The sequence below is a fragment of the Zingiber officinale genome, chromosome 11B (genome assembly GCF_018446385.1).
Source record: "Zingiber officinale cultivar Zhangliang chromosome 11B, Zo_v1.1, whole genome shotgun sequence".
NCBI classification, from domain to species: domain Eukaryota; kingdom Viridiplantae; phylum Streptophyta; class Magnoliopsida; order Zingiberales; family Zingiberaceae; genus Zingiber; species Zingiber officinale.
The window spans coordinates 68,983,322-69,003,553 of record NC_056007.1 but is presented as its reverse complement, the minus strand read 5'-3'; the positions used below and the strand labels follow the sequence as shown (position 1 = coordinate 69,003,553).

Sequence of the window (20,232 nt, the reverse complement as noted above, 5' to 3'; positions counted from 1 at the left end):
AAACCCAACTAAAGCATCAGGGAAATTTGATGTTGATGCAGTCACCCTAATGTCTGCAAAATTGGATGCTCTTACAAAGAAATTAGAAAGTATGGGGACTAATTCAAATATGGTCAATGCCATTGTAACTACTTGTGAAGTATGTGGGAGTACTGATCACTCTAGTGACTCATGTCCTTTGGGGGCTATTTCTGCACAAATCAATTAGTTAGAGCAATGTGATGCAATCATGGGTTTCAACCAGAGGAAGAACAACCCATACTCAAATACATACACCCTGGGTGGAAAAATCATCCTAATTTTTCTTATAGAAATAATCAAGAACAAGGACCACCTATGGGGGCAAGACCTAATTTTCAATCTGGGTAGTAGAATTTTCAGCAACAACAATCTTCTCAATGCTATCAGTTTTCTAAGATTGAAAAGATGCTTGAGGAAATTATCTCTAATCAAAACGAAATGAAGAAAGACCTTTTGAAGTTGACTCAGAGAATGAATAATTCTGAAAAGCATCAAAAGATCCAAGATAGCCAAATTGCCCAGCTAGCCGCATCATCTTCAAGAGCACCAGGTCAACTCCCTGGAAAACCTAATGTAAATCCAATAGAGCATTGCAATCGAATTGAACTTAGGAGTGGACGAACCTTGGGAGATCCCCAAGTGACTGCTCCAAAAGGGATGAACTTTGAAGAAGAGCTTTCTCCTTCAACACAAGAGCCTATTCAGGTTCAAGAAGAGGAGGAGAGTACCGCTAAGGTTGAAAAGACTCTTTCACTTTACCCACAAGGTCAAGTGGTCCCTTTTCCTCAAAGACTTGTCATGCTCAAGAAGGATGAAGAGTTTGGCAAATTCTTGGAGAAAGTCAAAGAAATATGTATTGAAGTATCTCTTATTGATGCAATATTACAAATGCCCAAGTTTGTCAAATTCTTAGAGGACATCATGTCTAGCAAAAGAAGAAGAGGAGATATAGAGACCATAGCACTTACAAAGGAATGTAGTGCTCTTTTTGAGAAGAACATTTCCCCAAAATTGAAGGATCCAGGAAGCTTTTATATTCCTTGCAACATAGGAGCTGAATTTATTGAGAAAGTTTTTGTGATTTGGGGGCAAGTGTTAGCCTCATTCCTTATTCTATTTGTAATAAATTAGGTCTCAAAAACTTTAAACTTACTACTATGGCACTGCAACTAGCTGATCATTCCTGCAGGTACCCTATGGGTATTGTTGAAGACGTGCCAGTAGAGGTAGGTGGGATCATAATTCCCACAGATTTTGTTGTGTTAGATATGGAGGAGGATCCGAAAATTCCTATCATATTAGGAAGAATATTCCTTGCTACAACTGGAGCAATTATAGATGTTAAAAATCATAAACTTTCTTTGGTAATTGATAAGGAAAGGTTGGAATATGATTTATCTAATGCCTCTAACCATGTCTCTTCTCTTCTAAATGCTTGTAGCAGGGCAAGCATTTACAAACTTGAGGAATGGAATTTCCATCCTCATGGGAGGCCACCAAATGAAGAGAATAATGTGGTGGAAGATGTTGGGAGAAGGCCTCCCAACAAAAATGAAAAATATGTCTGCCCTCCTAGGGTAAGAAAAAGAGAAGAATGATTAGATTGGTCGAGCTAAAGACCTTAAACAAGCTCTTCTTGGGAGGCAACCCAAGGGTTCTTTTAGTCATTTCCATTTTATGTTTTATTTTTCATTAGTAGTGTTTTTACTTTGTTTCCATTTTGATTTTAGGTTGAAATTTCACTTCCATGAGCTGTCCATGACTTCTTCATAGGTATGGAAGTGTTGAGAAGAAAGATGGGAGTTGAACTATCTTTTGGAGCAAAACAGAGCTTGGCCATATGCCATACACAGCCAGGCATATGCTGCAGAGAAGGGGGATGTTAGGGCCGTGTCTACATGACACGGCCGTGTGAGGCATCCCGAGAAGAAAAAGGGCATGGCCGTGTTCAAGACACGACCGTGTGAAGATTCCAGGGGAGGAAAGTTTCTTGGTCATGTCATCCAACACGCCCGTGTAAGTTTTCCCGAGGAGGAGAAAGAAAAGGTCGTGTCCCACACACGGCCGTGCAAGGCCATCCGAGAGGAAGAAGGTTGTGGCCGTGCCAATTGGCATGTCCGTGTGATTCCACCAGACAAGGAGAAGGGTGAGGCCATGTAGATCTGTACGACCCGTGCCAGTTGGATTGCTCAAGCCGTGTCCCCTATACACGGCCGGATCCAAGCCGTGTCCACCATACACCCCCTCACCTAAACACCTTCTTCTCTCCCAAACTCCTCTCTTCTTCAATCTTTCTCCCAAATCTTCTCAGATCTAGATCTCAAATTCTTTCTTCTTCACAAATTTTATCAAGATCTAGATTCTTCTCCTCTCTTACATCCAAGATCTCCAACTCCTTAGCCTTAAGACCTTATTCTTCAAGATCCAACTTCTCCAACTTCTCCAACCATAAATAGTACCCTTTTCCACTTAAACTTGAAAATATGTCCAACATTTTGAAGACATTACGCAAGGTAAGTGGTGGATCTAGTGGAGGAAAGGAGCCAACACAGGACAAAGGAAAACAACCAATGAAGGGCAAAGGAAAGAGGACCTCATGTGACGAAGGTAATGACAACAAATTCAATATCTAGATTTGCAATTCTTGTTAATAGAAAGATTGTGTGCACACGATATATGGACCCAACTGTTTTAGACATGCTAGGGATTAGAGAAGATGTAGATTGGATGATTGGGTTCTTAGATTGGAGCGACATTATGTGCACACATCTACCTACGTATCCTCGCATTGTTCTAGAATTCTTGAGTTCATTAGACGTCCACTTTGCCAATGAAGATGATTATGTGGGAAAAATTTCTTTAGACTTATGAATAAAGAGTTTCAATGGACGTTTAGTGATTTCAATAATTGTTATGGATTGTCTACCGGTAACTCCCGTAGGTTTGATTCTAGGTTTAATTGGAATCATTTATGGAATTCAATCACTGGATTAGAAAAACCTTATGAGCCCTCTAGAGCTAAGGCTTATCACATGCAAAACCCCGTTTTTAGATACCTACATCGAGTTATGAGTAAAACTATTTTTGATAGAGGGGAGAGTGATGGAGTCATCAAGAAAGTAGAGCTTTATGCTTTGTGGGCTATGTTACATAAGGTTGATTTCGATTCCAGTTTTCATTTTTTACAAACCTTAGTGAGAGCTGGGAGGGCATCTTCGGGGTCTATTATTTTTGGTGGGTTGATTACTCAAGTAGCTATAAATTTGGAACTTGATTTAGATGGGTTGGAAGTCATTCATGGAAATGACATGATAGACATTGATGCATGTCTTGCTATGAAAATTATCTGTCGGGATGAGAATGGTTTTGCATTTCCGAGGACGAATGATTTTCCTTTACCTCTTCCTTCTCCCGAATGAACTTCTATTCGCAACCCTGCTAATTGGGTAATTACTGATCTAGACACCGAGAACGTCCCTTCTATATCTAGAGATACAGAGCCACACCTTGAGCCCTCGTCATCTAGACACCCGCAGCCCTCCGGTCATCCGGATCCTGCTAGGCATTCTTTTGCGTATGGTACGGGTTCCTCCAGATTTGACTTTTTAGATTTTCGTGCATCTCTAGAATCACTTCATGAGAAGCAAAATGCCCAACGAATAATGTTGGAGGGTCGCTTCTCTTTATCAGATGATCAGTTTAGAGAAGTATGAAATCACTTTCAGCTTACGAGGAACTTTCAAGGTCAAATGGCTTAATTTGTTCAGGACTATGATATTGATTAGGCTAGAATGAGAGATTTTATACAAGACATGAGTATTACTAGCCAACAAATAAATACTCTTTATGAATATCATAGATTCCTAGGTGAAATGCCTGGTTTCCTAGTTTTCTTATCGTAGAACGACGTAGACCTCCTTTCTCTCATCCACCACCTCCTCCACCATATTGATTTCATCGGGACGATGAAAAGTTTAAGTCTGGGGGGGTGTCAATAACCTGGTTTTTCTTTGCATTTTTTCGAGTTTTCAGTTTTTGCTTTTATTCTGCATTTTATCTTGATTGTCTTTCTTTGATTGGATTGTTTTGATAGTCACTTGACTATCTTTTGAAAAACTTTATGGATTACAACTTGAGAATATCAAACTTCACTTATATTCTTTCTTGTCTTCAAGTGAAAATGTTAGCACGTTCATTATCTAGTTTCATGATGTTGTAAATGATGCTAGTAGTATGCTTAGTGTATTTCTTTTCTCTATCTTGGGTAGCATTATCATATGGAGATAGGTTTTAGTTTTGGCTTGACCTTAAGGATCTTACCTTCACTTCACTATACTTGAGCTTGGATTGTTGATATCATTGAAGTAGTCATGATTCATCTTGTTTGTTTAGTACTTGGTTTCTATGATGATTTCTCAAACTTCATTTTGGTTACTGGATGAGGCTCAAATCATGTAAGCTCATTTGGAAAAATCAAACTATCCCAATATTTTTGCTAAAAGTACATTTGTGAATAAGATTTGCACAATACAAATACTTATGAAAAAAATAGAAAAAAAAAAGTGAATAAGGGATATAAAAAATAATTGTCGTGAGTGGAATCTAGCAAGTCACCCCTTTGAGACTGAGTTAGGTTACTGGGGAAATGACTACTTAGCTTCTCTTGAAATTGAGCACGCCTTTGAGACCTTAGGTTGATTGAGAAATATGAACCAAGTGTGTGGCATGTAAGTGTCTATCACCGGTTACATGCTTATCACCGGAAACATTAGGAACTCAAATTTGATGATGACTTGACTAGGACGAAGATTGAAACTCGAAGGGTTTTGAGTTACCTATTGCACTGTGCACAAGATACTTATGCTTGAGCCATTCTTGACTTGTTTCCATGATCATGATTGTTAATGAAACTTTTTGATAGAGTTAGGAAAATGCATTAGGGATATGAGTGTGTTGTAGAACATATGAATTTAGATTGTAGCATTTTGCTTAAGGACAAGAAAAGGTTTAAGTCTGGGGGTGTAATGTGCGTAGATTATATACTCTTATTTAGCATGTTTTGACGCACATTCACATACTTTACACATGCTTTATCTATGCATTTTCTTACTTCCAACTTTTCTTTTAACAAATTTACTCTTTTTGTTTGGAGATCTGATTTTGTGCATTTTCTGTACACAGGAGTCGTATTTGGTGAAGGATCTATGATCGTGGTCAGATCTGCAAGCAAACCAAAGGAGGAAGGCACCATCCTTGTGTGCCACCCTGCCATTTGGGGGTTGCCCAGGCCATGTGAGGATCACCACCCGTGTGGCTGTAGCAGGAAAGGGAGTGGCCATGGTCGTGTGAGCTTCACATGGCCGTGCCAAGTTTTGAATCCAATAGAGCCAGGTTGTGTACACCACATGGCCCTGCAAGCCCTCCAGAACTGAAGCAATGCACGACCGTGTAGATCTACATGGCCGTGTAACATTTCCAGAGGCCAAGAATGCCCTGGCCGTGTGCACCACACGGCCGTGCAGGAGCTCCAGAGCCGGAGGCAGTGCAGGTTGTGTAGATCTACACGACCGTGCAAGGGGAGCAGTGACAGAGCAAGTTACGGTTGTGTCTCACACACGGTCGTGTGAGACAGGCTGAGAAGGGAGTGGAACAGGCCGTGTGAGCTTCACACGTTCGTGTCTCAGGGCCTTGTGGCACCCAAACCCCCTTTCTATATAAGGCCTTCTTCAAGATTTGAAAGGGGAACTTCTCCCTTTTGGGGGGAAAGGAGTTTTGGGGCGTTCCTCCACCTTCTTGGAGGGATTTTCCGGCGATCTAAAGGCAGATCTTCATCGTTTCGACTCCAGAAGTAAAGATTGGATCTGAAGACCGTTCTTCATTGTAGATAAGCCTTTCTTCCCTTTCTTTCTTGGATTTGGGGATCAAGATGCTTGTAATCTTCTTGTTTTTGGATTTCTTTCCTTGTTCTATGGATTATATCTCTATGTTTTAGGATGGAGGGAGTATTTGTAATGATGATTTGATGTAAAACTCTTGTGGATTTGCCAATACCCTATTTCTATGATTTTGTCCTGTTTGTATCTCTTTGATCTTGTGTGGTTTGTTGTGATTTGGACCTAATTCCCATACTTGATTGAATGTTTGAATATCTTGTGGATCTTGTAGAGATTGTTTCTTATTCGATTTTCCGAGGGACGTTCGTGACTGGAACAAGCCCGTGTAAGGACGTTTGAGGGATTATCTTGAGGGTAAAATAGAGTTATTCAAGGAGGTAGGATAGATTGTGTGCATTAATCTTTTGTACCTCGATGAGGTTGAGAAGTAATGAATTCCTATGTTGATTATCCGAGGAACACACGTGACAGGCAAGCTCGTGTAAGGACATCAAAGGATTCATACCTAATTGATCACATTTAGATATAAATCGCAGTCCTAGGTCGGTTGTCTATTGCAAGAGGGAACCAACAACCTTTTACAAATGATGGGCAATTGAGGAATAAGATTTGATAGATCATTTACATTGAATAACCTTACAAAGAAACAGAAACTCCTAGAACATACCTTTATCATAGCCCTTATTCTTGTTTCTTATTCTTTAATTTCTATGTTTTACTTTGCATAGATGTACTTTGCTTTTGTCAATCCATTGATTAGTTGTTTAGCTAACTCGTGTTGAAACATCTTTAGTGGTTATTCTAGTCCCTGTGGATACGATATCTTTTATTATTACTTACGACATTTCCGTACACTTGCGGAATGTCAACAGTCTCAAAGGGGTAAATTGTTAGTTTCCACTCACGACAATTATTTTTATCCCTTATTCAACTCTTATTATTATTATTATTATTATTATTATTTTTAATGGTGCTACAGAGGTGTAACACTAATCACAAATGTTAGATGCATATGTTGGGATTTAGATTTTTCTAAATGAGCTTCCATGATCCGAGGTCATCTAGTAACCAAAATGTAACTAAGGAATCCCCATGGGAACAAAAGTACTTAAGTGAATCATAACTATTTCAAAATATTTCTACTATTCAAGCTTAAGTACTTAAGTGAAGTGAAAGAAAGATCCTTATGGTTAGGCCAAGACTTATTTCATGCTACTAAAGATAGAGAAAGGAGGTACACCAAGCATACTAACACTATCTCTACAACACATGAACTAAGAAATTGCACATGCTAGTCATTTTGCTATTGGACAAGTCAGTAGAGGAAGTAGAAGGTTTGATGTTCTCAAATATGCCTCAAAATGTCAAAATAAAAATGATGAAAAACTACAAGTAGGAAAAGGAAGTGCAAATCAGATGCAAGAAATATGAAATTAAAAAATGAAATGCAAGTAGATAAATTAAACTAAATAAATTTACAGAAAGAAAAGAAAAGGACTTGACTCGACTCAGGTTGTGCAAACACAACACCCCCCCAGACTTAGAATTTTCATTGTCCCGATGAAATCAATATGGTAGCGGGGGAGGGGGATAAGGGGGTCGCCAATGTGTGCCAGAGGGAAATCTAGGCATACCAGGGAGATGTCCAATGTGATGATGATATTGGTAAAGAGCGTCTACTTGTTGTCTAGTAATATCCATATCATCCATGAATTCCTCATTCTTTCCTGGTCAACCTCATAATCTTGAATGAATCAGTCACCTGACTATGAAAATCTCTAGTAAACTAAAAATGGTCTTGTACCTCCCTAAACTGGTCATCAGACAACTTGAAACGACCCTCCAACAATTGTTGTTGGGTATTGTACTTCTCATGAAGTGAGTCTAAGGAGGCACGGAAATCAGAAAAATCAAATCTAGAAGGTCCCGCACCATAGGCAAAGGAGTGCCTAGTAGGTTCTGGATGTCCGAAAGATTGCAGGAATCTTGATGATGAGGGCTCTTGGTGGTATTCGGTGTCTCCTATAAGGGGGGAATAAACTCGGGATCTGAATCGGTGATCACCCAGTTCGCGGGGTTGCGAACTGAAGTGTGCTCGGGACAAGGAAGGGGTAATGGGAAACCATCGTTCCTAGGGAAAGCAAACTCATTCTTGTCCTGACAAATCATCTTCATTGCAAGACAAGAATCGATGTCGATCTTGTCATTACCATCAACGGCCTCTAGCCTATCAAGCTCACAACCCAGATTTATTACTATTTGGGTTATTAAACTGCCAAACACTATCATCCCCGAAGAGGCTTTAGCTGCTCTCAGCAAGTTCTGTAGAAAATAAAATCCAGAATCAAAGTCTACTTTATTTAGCATCGCCCAAAGAGAATAAAGTTCCACTTTCCTAACCACCTCATCACTCTTACCTCGACCAAAGATTGTTTTGCTCATCACATGGTGAAGGTATCTAAAGGTAGGGTTTTACATGTGGGATGCCTTAGCTCTAGAGGGCTCATAGGGGTTCTTTGATCCAGTAATTGATGCCCAAAATTCATTCCAGTTAATAACACTATCAAATCCATGGGCACCACCAGTAGGTAAACCAAAACAAATATTAAAATAACTAAACATCCACCGAATTTCTTTGTTCAGCAACCTAAAAGATATGGCCCCTATGTACTCATCCTCAGAAGAAAATTTAACATCAATTGAGTTCAAAAATTTAAGGACTAGGCGGGGGTAAGTCAGTAAACATGTGTACATAATGCCATTCCAATTTAATGAGCTAATCATCCAATCCACGTCATCTCTAATTCCTAACATATCCATGGTAGTGAGATCCATATATCTAGTGCACACAATTTTTCTAGTGACCAGAATATTATATCTAGCTTTATGTTCATGATTTCTAAAAATAATATTAAATTCATTTTCGTTACCTTCGTCGTGTGCCACCCTTTTTCCCTTTTCCTTTGAAAGAAGAAGCCTTTCCTTTGCCTTTGTCTCCTCCTGGTGCATCTCCTTCGCCAGATCCACTGCTTCCTCGTTGGAGTCTTTTTCAAGATTTGAGACATGATGTGCAAGGTGAACTTGAGGAACCTCTTGTGAGTGGAGATGGATCTTGAGGATGAAGGAGGGGAAAGCAAAAGAATAGGGAAATTGTTCCTCTCTTTCCAGATTTGGGGCTTGAAGAAATCCTAGATATAGATGTAGATCTTAGTAAAGATGAGTTTTAGGTGTAGGAATTGGAGGTTGATGAGGTGTAGTGGGGAGGAAAAAGCTTTTGGGAGAGAAGGAGATGGGAATTAGGGATTTTTAGGGAAGTTGGCGGCGCACACGAGTAAGGCACGACCGTGTCTTAAACACACTACCTGGTAGCTTGGGTCGCCGCATGACCATGCCGGTTGGCATGGCCCCTTATTTACGCCTCTCGGCCGAGATCGCACGGTCGTGCCTGATCTGCACGACCCGTGCCCTCTTCCCCTCTGGTGACTTCGCACGGTCGTGCCAGTTAGCACAACCGTGTATTATTCTTTCTATGCACATGCCACATGGTCATGTCGGGTTGCACGACCAGTGCCATTTCTTCCTCTGTTAGCTTCACACGGTCATGTGGTGTCACACGGTCGTGTGGTGTCACATGACCTACTCTCTTATGCGCGTAGCGTCTCACCCTTCACCTTTTTGACTCCTCTGAAGCCCCCACGCCCATGAAATGATCACGACCAGCTCGTGGAGGTTATGCACATCCTGCAAACAAAGATCCAACAATAAAAAGAATACTTCATTGAACTAACTAAAAAAATAGAACGATAAATTGATAACGAATTAAAATGAAAACCCTTGGGTTGCCTCTCGAGAAGTGCTTGTTTTAGCTCTTTAGCTCTCATATCAGTTAGTGTGGACTAAACCCATGGAAGCACGACTCTCCTCCTAGAGTTAATGCTCCAGTCTGCTCCTTCAGTTTCACTCGTGCAGGATAGATGTACTTCTCTTTTCTTGTTGGAGGTGACCTCTCTTGGAAGCTACATTCCTCAGCTTTGTGTACATTCGTCTTGCTAGAATTTCCTTGAGAACAGGAGATGCAGTTAAGAGAATTAGATAAATCGAATTCTAACCTTTCTTTACTGATCTCCAAGGATAACTTGTGATTTTTCACATCAACGAGGGCTCCAGCAATGGCGAGGAATGGTCTTCCAAGGATGATTGGGATCTTGGGATCCTCCTCTATATCTAGGACAATAAAATTTATGGGAATGATGCATCCGCCTACCTCTACTAGCACGTCTTCCACTATACCCATTGGGTATCTACATGAATGGTCAACCAATTGTAGTGCCATAGTAGTAAGTTTAATGTTATGGAGTCCTAACTTCTTACATAATGAGTATGGAAGTAGGTTGACACTCACTCCCAAGTCGCAGAAAGCCTTCTGTATGAGCTTAGAGCCAATTTTACACGGTATAGAAAAACTTCCTGGATCCTAGAGTTTTGGGGGAATGTTTGCCATGAGTAGAGCGCTGCACTTCTCTGTCAAAACTACAGTCTCGAAGTCGCCCTTCTGTCTTCTGTTAGATAGAATACCTTTTAAAAATTTGGCGAACTTCGGCATTTGGTGCAGTGCGTCTATCAGAGGTAATTCAATGTAGATTTCTTTAATCTTCTTAAGGAATTGGTGGAACTCTTCATCCTTTTGGGATGTAATTAGTTTCTGGGGGAAAGGAATTGTCTGACTTTATGGAGGAAGTGGAAGAGTCCCTTCAACCTTCTTGGTGATCTCCTCCCTGTCTTTATTCTGGACCAAATTAGGCATGAAAGGAGAGAGCTCTTCCTCTGAGTTAATTCCTTTCTGAGCAGTCATTTGGGGATCTCCCAAAGTCCGTCCGCTCCTCAGCTTAATGCGGTTGCAATGTTCCACCGGGTTCATGTCGGGCTTTCCTAGAAATGCTCCCGGTGCTCTTGAAAAGGACTGGGCTATCTGGGTGATTTGGCTGTCTTGCATCTTTTGATGCTTTTCAGAATTCTCCAATCTTTGATTCAATTGCTTGATTTCATTCTTCATCTTTTTTTGCTCCAAGAGAGCTTCTTCAAGCATCTTTTCGATTCTGGACAGTTGTGAAGGTTGTTGTTGTTGATAATTCTGTTGTCTAAGTGGGTAGCTTTGTTTCCCAAGTTGGTAACTTTGCTTTGCTGGTCCTTGATCTTGATTGCCTCGGTAATAAAAATTTGGGTGGTTTCTCCACCCAGGGTTGTATGTGTTGGAGTAGAGATTGTTTTTCTTTTGGTTATAACTGACTATCGCATCGCATTCCTCAAGTTGGATCATTTGTGCTTGTATTGGTCGTAGGGGTAAGTATCTTGAGCATGATCTGAACTTCCGTAAGTTTCGCAAACACACACTATTACATTGGCTGTGTTCTTCCCCATGGTCTCAAGATTCTTGGTCAGAGCATCCAGCATTGTAGACATGAGTGTGACTGCATCTATGTCAAATTTTCCTGATGCCTTTATTGGATTCCCAGAGAAAGAACCTCCAGATCTTTGAATTTCCCACTGATGGTGGTTCTGTGCCACATTTTCTATGATCGTTTCAGCTTCATCAAGGCTCTTGTTCATTAACGCCCTCCTGCTGCAGAATCGAGGGACACCTTCGTGTGGTATTTGATTCCATTGTAGAACGTGTGTAGCACCAACCACTTCTCGAGGCCATGATGGGGGCATTGTCTTAGCATACTCTTGAATCTGTCCCATGCTTCGAATAACGATTCTGAGTCTATCTGTTTGAAGCTTGCAATTAAATTCCTTATGTGTGCAGTTTTACTCGGCGGGTAAAATTTGTCCATAAATTTCTGCTCACACTGATCCCAAGATGTTATGTTGTTTGCTGGTAGAGAATTAAGCCGCTGCTTGGCTCTGTCTTTCAAGGAAAATCCAAAAATAAGTAACCTTACTATTTCTGGAGGGACCCCATTTACTTTCATTGTACTGCAGATCCCATAGAAAAGCTCCAAGTGATGATTTGGATCATCGTACGGTCCTCCAAATTGATTTTGCTGGACCATGTGGATCACTGTAGGCCTGATTTCAAAATTGTTGGCTTCAATTGGTGGTCGAGTGATGCTAGACCGAAGCCCTCATGCATAAGGTTGCTGCGTAATCCTTCAAAAGTTTGTCAGCCATTTCACAAGATTCTTGTTCTGCTTGGAGTTTCTGCAAGTTTCTTCTCCTCAAGAAAGTTCTATCAATTTCTGGATCGAACGACAGAAGTTCTCCTGAAAGATTAGCTATTCGCATGCAAGAACAAGATATTGAATAATCCAAGTGTAATTAAAGAGTTAAAATATATTTTTCTCTTTTTTTATATATTTTTTTAGCATTTTAATAAAAATGTAGAAAATAGAGTGAAATAAAGAAAAACAAAGTCTAGTCTAATCCAATATGACTTTCACCAATGTTATAGATGCAGTCCCCGGCAACGGCGCCAAAACTTGTTACGCTTCCGTAAGTGCACGGATACGTCGTCAGTAATATAAGATTATCGATCCCACGAGGACTGTTTATAAGCACTAGCAATTGTTCATGTAGAATTAGCTAAACTACCGTTGGTTGTAAGTTAACTATTTCTTAGAAAGAAAGGAAATGGGGGAGTAGATGTGAGAACTAGCAAAAGAGAGAAAGGTTAACTTGGCTTGGGAAGAGTTCTAGGAGTTCAGTTTCGTTGTGGTGGAACCTGATGTATTATGTTCTATCTTTTTCTCATTGTCAATCAACATGCATTCATCGAAAGTTAAAGCTACTATCCTTAAGTACTAAACAAAGAATATCGCTGTGAAATCCTGTTACGGTTAACCCCTGTCACTAGGGTGCCTCGGTAGATCACAAGAATACAAATCTAGTCGGTATAATTAGGGATAGAGATAGGGGTTTGGTTTCGTCTCTTACTTCCTTGTGGAGAAGTTGTCTCTCCTTTCAAGGGAGTATCCTAGATGTCCGTGAACGGGTTACCCCTGTCACTAGGACCCCTCGAGTATACGATCTAAGATCCTCTCTTTACGAAATTATCAATTCCTACACAATCAACTAATATGACAAGATAATCTCAGCAACAAGTCTCATGCATATCAAATAGAAACAAGGTAAGCCAAATCATCCAATGAGTAAAGGCATAAACATGAGTCTTACATCAAACCCCATCCACAACTACTCCCTGTTCCTAGAACAAAGGATATACTCCATAGAAGCAGGAGAAAAACCTAAAGACATAATATAAGTAAGCATACAATCCTCAAACGGGAAGAGAGAAAGAGAAGAGATGTCTATCCAATAACGTCGAGTAATCTTCGGATCCAATCCTTTGCTTCTGGAGTTGATGCGGTGATGAAGGTTATCTTGGATCGTTGAACGAAGGTCCGAGATAGCGTGGAACGGCACCAAGGTAAATTTCTTCTGACGACTCACCTCCCTCCCTTGAGGAGAAGAGTTAAAAGCCTTTATATAGGCTAGGGCACGGGCGCCGCACGACCCATGCCACAGCCGTACGAGATCCGCATGACCAAGCTCTTCTTCTCTTCGGGTTAAGTGGCATGGTCGTGTGGTAACGATGTCTGTCACACTCGTAAAATCAAATTAACAATATATATTTTCCACTGAACCCCTTAATCAAACAATAATGTTGTAGTAACGAGCCCAGGATCGATCCGAGGAACCAACGGTAGAATGTAATTTAGGATTGTCTTTATTTCCTATTTTTGGGGTTTTCAATATAAAAATGAAATTGGGGGGAATTAAACTTGAATTTAAATCTAACAAATGAAAAGTACAGTGGTAAAGAAATTAATCTAAAGCATAACTAAAACCTAACTATGTGCCAATGAACAAATCATTACGCATTGTCACACTACGTTGTGATAAATCCATCAACACACTTAAACTAAATATGAAATAACAAGACAGAAATAAAATCTAATCTAAGCAGAATTTAAACCCTAACTTAGAACTTAAACACTAAACAATTAACTAAGCATCAAACAAGAATTAAACAACTACCAAACATGAATTAAACTTCAACAAAACAAAGAATGCTAAATTGCAATGATAAGAACACTAATAAAACACTAATAAAACGAAATAAATCCTAACCAATCCATACAAGTTTCACACTCTTGCCATCACACAAGAGTGCCAAAGTTGAGACCACCCAACTTTGGACCTCAGTGGAGAACTTCAGCAGCGTATCAGCTCAAGGAATGCTCAGCTACACCGACGGACCACCCCCGGCGAGCTAAAACAACCCAAAACCCCAAGAATGGCCGAAAATCTAGATTTCTGCAACCTCCCAACTCTGAATCTGGAATGATGCTATGAATGTTGGTGTGATGTCGGATGGAGCTCAGGAACGTCGGAGGACCACCGCCGAACGTCGCTGATGGGAATCGGAGTCACCGATTGGAAGACCACCTCCAAATCGGCGCGGGAACAGAGAAGGACAGAAACGCAGAATTCGCCGGAGGGAACACCCGCCGGAGGCTCCAGATGATCGGGATGAGCTGCCGTGAAGCTCTATAATGAAGTTGAAGCTTGATAGATTAATTGCTGGAAGAATCGGGGCCGAAATCCGCTGGAAGACGCACGCCGCGACTGAGCTGCGCGAAGGGGATCGACGAAGAAGCTCACTGTAGCTTCTCAGATTTAAATCAGATCTGGATCTGAAATGGACGGCTGAGATGATTCTGGGCTAAATCAACGGTGAAAAGTCATCCAAATTCCGATCTTAATGTACTGATGTTGATCTAGGGTCTGGATCTACCCTCCCTTAGGTCGGATCGATCAGATCATCACTGGATGGCTCGGATCTGCACAGTCTTCATTGAACGGTCCAGATTAATCCGGCTGGATCAATGGCTGGAAGAACTCAGATCTGGATCAAAACTTCTGGATCTTCATCAATGGCTTAGATCTGCTCCCCATTAGGTTGGATTGGCCAGATCTTCAACGGATGGTTCAGATCTTTCCTATTCTTGATGAACGGTCCATAATGCTTCAAAGCTTGATCTTCTTGTTTGGACTCTGATTCGAGCCCAATTTCAGTCCAAATAGATCCAAATCCAAGATCCTTTGATGCCTACAAAATAAGAATCAAATATTAGCATCAAATAACACAAAAATACAATAATTTGCAATTAAGTCCAAAAATACACACTATGCACAAAATGTGATGTAACCATGATTTAAACTATGAAATCAACATCAAACCATGCATATATGAATCAAAATAATGCAGTAAAATCATGGTTATCAAATCCCCCACACTTAGTCTTGAACGTCCCGTGAGAGTAAAGAAAACTCAAAATCATCTCCATAGAAAATTCTCTAGCAATATCTAAAAGATAGTAAAAAGAATTTAACTAAGACCATTTAAAGATCACTAACAATCATAAATACAATCCAAACAATAATCAGTATGTATGGTAGTTTCAATCCAATTGAAAAATTAAGCAAGTTGCAATCTCACAAGGGATTTACCTAATCTATCTCTCACACTCAAGCATGTGTATAAGTGGAGCTCACTCAATGCAACTCACAACATTTCACTACCATAAGCTTGATTATATTCTACTTCTCCACCACTATAAGACATAGCATACATGAATCAAAAGGAATTTATCATGAATTTGTGAAATGGAAGCAAAAAGAACAATGAAAGTGGATGAAATAGGCAAAAGAAAAGTATTTAATGAAGAAAATGAGAGAATGAGAGTATTGGAGGAATATAGTTGATGAGTTGACCATTTTGATGTAAAAAGAGATGAATACCATTTGTTTTAACCAATTCAAAAGACCAAGCTAACCTCCCCTTCAATTTGATGGCAAACAAAGAATCTTGATACTCTCTTGATACACTCTTTGGATGTGTCATTTTTCTCTTCTCTTCTTCACTGTTTTTTTTTATCACTGTTCTTCCACTTCAATTCTAGCATTTTGAAACAAAAACAAACTCACATTAGCTAATGGAAAATAGCTCCCTCCCCCACACTTAAAACATTGTCCGTCTCGGACAAATCAACATATCATGCTATCCATATCTGCTGCAGATTCTTTACTCTGTTTCTGTCATCTGCAGATCAATAAAGATGTGCATCAGATTCTTTTCTCATTTTTCTGGTTTGATTAAAGCTTCACTTCAGATCTATGCTGAAGAGGACAGATTAACATTTCCTGCAATTTAGTCTCATAAATATTGCATCCTGCAGATTCTGCTTCTGGAATTTCTGTGCTCACTGCTTCAAAATTAAAAATCCATTCCCAGAATTTCAGTGCTTGAATCTTAACTCCTTTCAGTGACTTCCTTCTGCTTAGAAACAATTTGGTATAAACTTCACCCGTATAAACCAAAGGTAATAATTGAATTCTGGTTTTCCAGATTTCAGAAGTTTGAGTCATTCAAATTTAAATCTGAATAGCATTATTGCAAAGCTAAACTTGGTCCTTGAAATCAGGAATTTAATGGACTGATTCCTGATCAGCTTCCAGCTTTACCAAACTCACAGAATTCAACAATGAAATGTAGCTACCAAAACCAGAATTCAGCTTCTTTCACAAATAGAATTTATGCATTTCTGCATTTCTACACAATACAATGTCTAGAATTCAACCATTCCAATCTGCACAATTTAGCCAACCATTCCTCCATTTGAATTTAACAATTTGATTTGATATCTAACTAGATGAAATCTCACAACCTTTTGACTTTTGGAAATCTGGAATTCACTTTAAGAAGTTCAAAATGGGTTCTGATTTATGTAATCTGCTGTTACAGATTTCAGTTAAAGAAATTGTAAGTCAATGAAAAGCTTTTATAGGACTGCAAGGGCTATTACTGCCTTTATCTTCAACTTTACATAATTCATGATGCCATCTTGAAGTGTTTTATGAATAAAATGGCACTCCCTTATTTGATCAGCAATTTGAGTTGGCACATTTAGGCTCTTGATTCCATTGATTTCTGGTCAAAATAACAAAAGGAATTGGCACACAGATTCAGGTCTTTGAGTAGGCTGCTGTAGCAAATAAACAATCAGATTCTTGCTTCAATTCTTAGGTTCAAAATTCAGAACTGCAGCATCAAATTTCTCTGAACGATTATCACATAACTCTAAGATATCATTCCTGAAACTAGGAAATCAGAGGAATCCAGAGATGAATTGTATTATGGATGAAATCTAATCAGATTTTTAATCCACTGAATGCAAGGACTGGATTCCTTCATCATTGATTCTAGTTCTGCAATTTCAGATTTCAGATTCAGCAACTCTGGTTTTCTTCTTCCTTTGTCTGTTTACTTCCTTCCTTAACAGAGAACTCTTATCTCCAGACAGTTTACAAATTTCTTCTCACATTGGCATACTTGAACCAAATTCCCATTTCTAAAATCTAGGACTAAAGGTCTATTGCATGAAGAATTTTTATTATTTTTATTTTTATTATTTTTATTTATTTTTTTTTTTGCAAAGAAGAGCACTATCAGCAAAGAATTGGGTAGGAGCAGTTTCAGATTCGGCACACTCTGCAGATTTCCATTTCTGTAGCTTCCAATGGTGGTTGTTTCAGGAAAACTTAAAGAGGATTTAGGTGTCACTTAGATATCTTTCACTCACAGATTTTTTTTTCCTTCTTCCATTTCAGAATCAGCTTCGAGGTCCAGGAACAGATATGAAGGAATTAAGTATTTGAATTCTCTGGATAAGGTTTCATAAACTGTAAATTCATGTAGATGCAGCTGGTATCATAGAGAATTCAGCTTAACAGGACACAAATTCAGCATTTCAGAAAATGAGTAGATGTTCTCCAGAATTAAATCCATCTCAGTTGCATACCTACTGAAACCAGAGCTCAGCATTACCACATCTCTGTTTCTTCTAATCACTACTGGTCATAATCAGCATTTAGAATTAAATAAACTGACCAAGATGAACAGCATAACACAAATTCCATCAGAATAGTAAAAACTCCACTGATTACAGCAATGAATTCCAACCTCTGACAATAGCATTGAATTCCAGTGTTTTACAAAATCTGTAAAGTTCAATCAAAATAGCAACATCAACTCAGTAATTTCACTTCCAACAATCAAGAACTCTAATCAGCAACTTTCTGCCAATCCGATATAAATTCTGCATTTCCTGCCATTTCAGTTTAGAATAAAACTGACATTAAAATATCTGATACTCTTCTTCAGCAACAGTACAACAAGAACATGGAACAATTCTTAACAGAACTCCCAATTCCAGAATATAGAGTTTCCAACTTTTTCATATAAAAAAAACACTTCAAAGTTCAGATTCTGAATCTATTAAAGGTATATGCAATAATGTTGCCATTAATTTCCTCATTCTCTTGAAAGTCACATCCATTGCACATATGTTAACAACTTTAAACTAAAACTCAAAGACTTCCAGCATATAGATTTCAGCAGGATTCAGCAATTCAAGACTTCAATTCATTTCAAAGACGATTCCCATTTCTAAACTTCCTCAAAAACAGCTACATTACTGCAGTTTCAGAATTCAAAGAAACATGAAATTCAACTTTTGAATTCAGATTCATGACTATCCAAAATCTTCAGGAAATCAGCACATCAGATTGCAGATTTTCAAAACTGAACTTAAATTCAGAGTTCACAAGTCTAGGTGATCCCAATTCAAATCATGGAGGGTTTAGTATGGAGTAAAGAACACATCTTAACAGAATTCCCTTGAAATCCCATTTATCAGAAACTTGGATAAAAGAATCAGCTTCACAAATTTCAGTTTCAGCTTCAGAAATTGGAATTCAAAGAATTCAGAATCTTCTCTGCAATTTCCAACTTGTTACCAGCTCCGTGTTTCTATTTTCATCCAATTCTCAGTCTTAAATCTTGTAAACTATAGAGAAACAAGATCAGCATCTATCAACACTTAAACAACAGTTGAGTTTCAAATTTTTTTTCATGAACAAATAGCTTAAAACTCCTTTCTACACAGCAAGGTACAGATTTCAGCATTTTCCTCATAACTTTGTATCAACTTTGCATTGTTTAGCCAACAAAAATCTCAATTCTTCTTCGTCTTGTTTCTTAAGACCCTTTACAATGCATACTTGAAAGAATTCCCAGTTTCAAAAACTCTAGTTCATCACAATTCATTTCCCAAATTGGCACAAAAATGTGCATTTCATTCTGCAAAATCTGCATTTCCAGATTACTACTCTTTGTGATTCCTGTTCTTTCAGCATCATTCCCTTTTGATTTCATTTTTGAATTCTTTTATGATTGATTCAGAAATCAAATAGGTTTGATATCTAACAGAAGCTTCCCATTTCCAAATTTGCAAGAATATTCACCAGCACTTCAATTCAGCTGTAGTTTTCAGATTTTCAGTTACTATCCAGTGTCATTGCCATTCCATCTTGCAGTGTTAAAATGAATTTTGTTAGAAGCTATTGACGCCAACATTCCATTTGTTTCTTCACATTATAAAACTTCCTCCAAGCTTCTTCCTTCCTTGATATCATTTCTGAAATTTTGATACTCCATAGCCCTCAAATTGCTGTCAATGGTCCTATTCTTGTATCTTCTCCTGTTTTGGTAACCAGTGAAACTGGAATCTATAAACCAGAATTCAGACATTCAGGTTTGCAGAAAAATTCTGCATTCTTTCTCCATTTCTGTTAACTCAGTTTCTCTTTTCCATAAATTTTGATCAATTGGAAAGAAAGGTATTGGAAAGCCTTCCTTAACATCATTATCAGCAAGGTAATTTCAGCTCGGCTAGTGCAGAAGCAGTTAGTATCATTGATATATATATGAACTGGATCCCAAAATTTCAACTCTGAAATTTTCAGAATTCACAATAGATTCAATCATCAAATCTGCACTATCAAATTTCCTCTTAGTTAGGTGTAAATCTCACATAGTTTAGAGGTCAGTGCCTAATTAAAGCTGCCAATTCGGTTTTCCCAACTTCATTTCCAAAATTTTGAATTCAATTATCACTGAGTAAACAAGAGATTTATTTAAGTTTCTCATGGATCAAAAAAGTACAGCCAAAACCATAAAAAGTTACAACATAATTCAGTATTTGTACAGTTAAGCTTAGCATTGATCACTTTGCAAGACTGCATTTACAACAGATTCCTGCATCCTCAATAAACATAACAGGTTCAAAATCAGTGAACACATGCAGATTTCAGCTACAATCCCATCTCTGTAGAATTTAGCACATCAACATCTTCTTCCCACAATTGTTTCCTAGAGCTTTAAATATATCAACATAGTATCAAGTCTCAAAAT

At 38.8% G+C, this 20,232-nt stretch overlaps 1 non-coding gene across 1 annotated transcript; it reads left to right on the top strand.

Annotated features, from left to right (window-relative positions):
- Positions 1 to 11,609: 11,609 nt before the first annotated feature.
- Positions 11,610 to 11,717, top strand: LOC122035527. The gene has a single exon (XR_006127076.1). It is a non-coding gene; the product is annotated as a small nucleolar RNA R71 (small nucleolar RNA).
- The last annotated feature ends 8,515 nt before the right edge of the window (positions 11,718 to 20,232 follow it).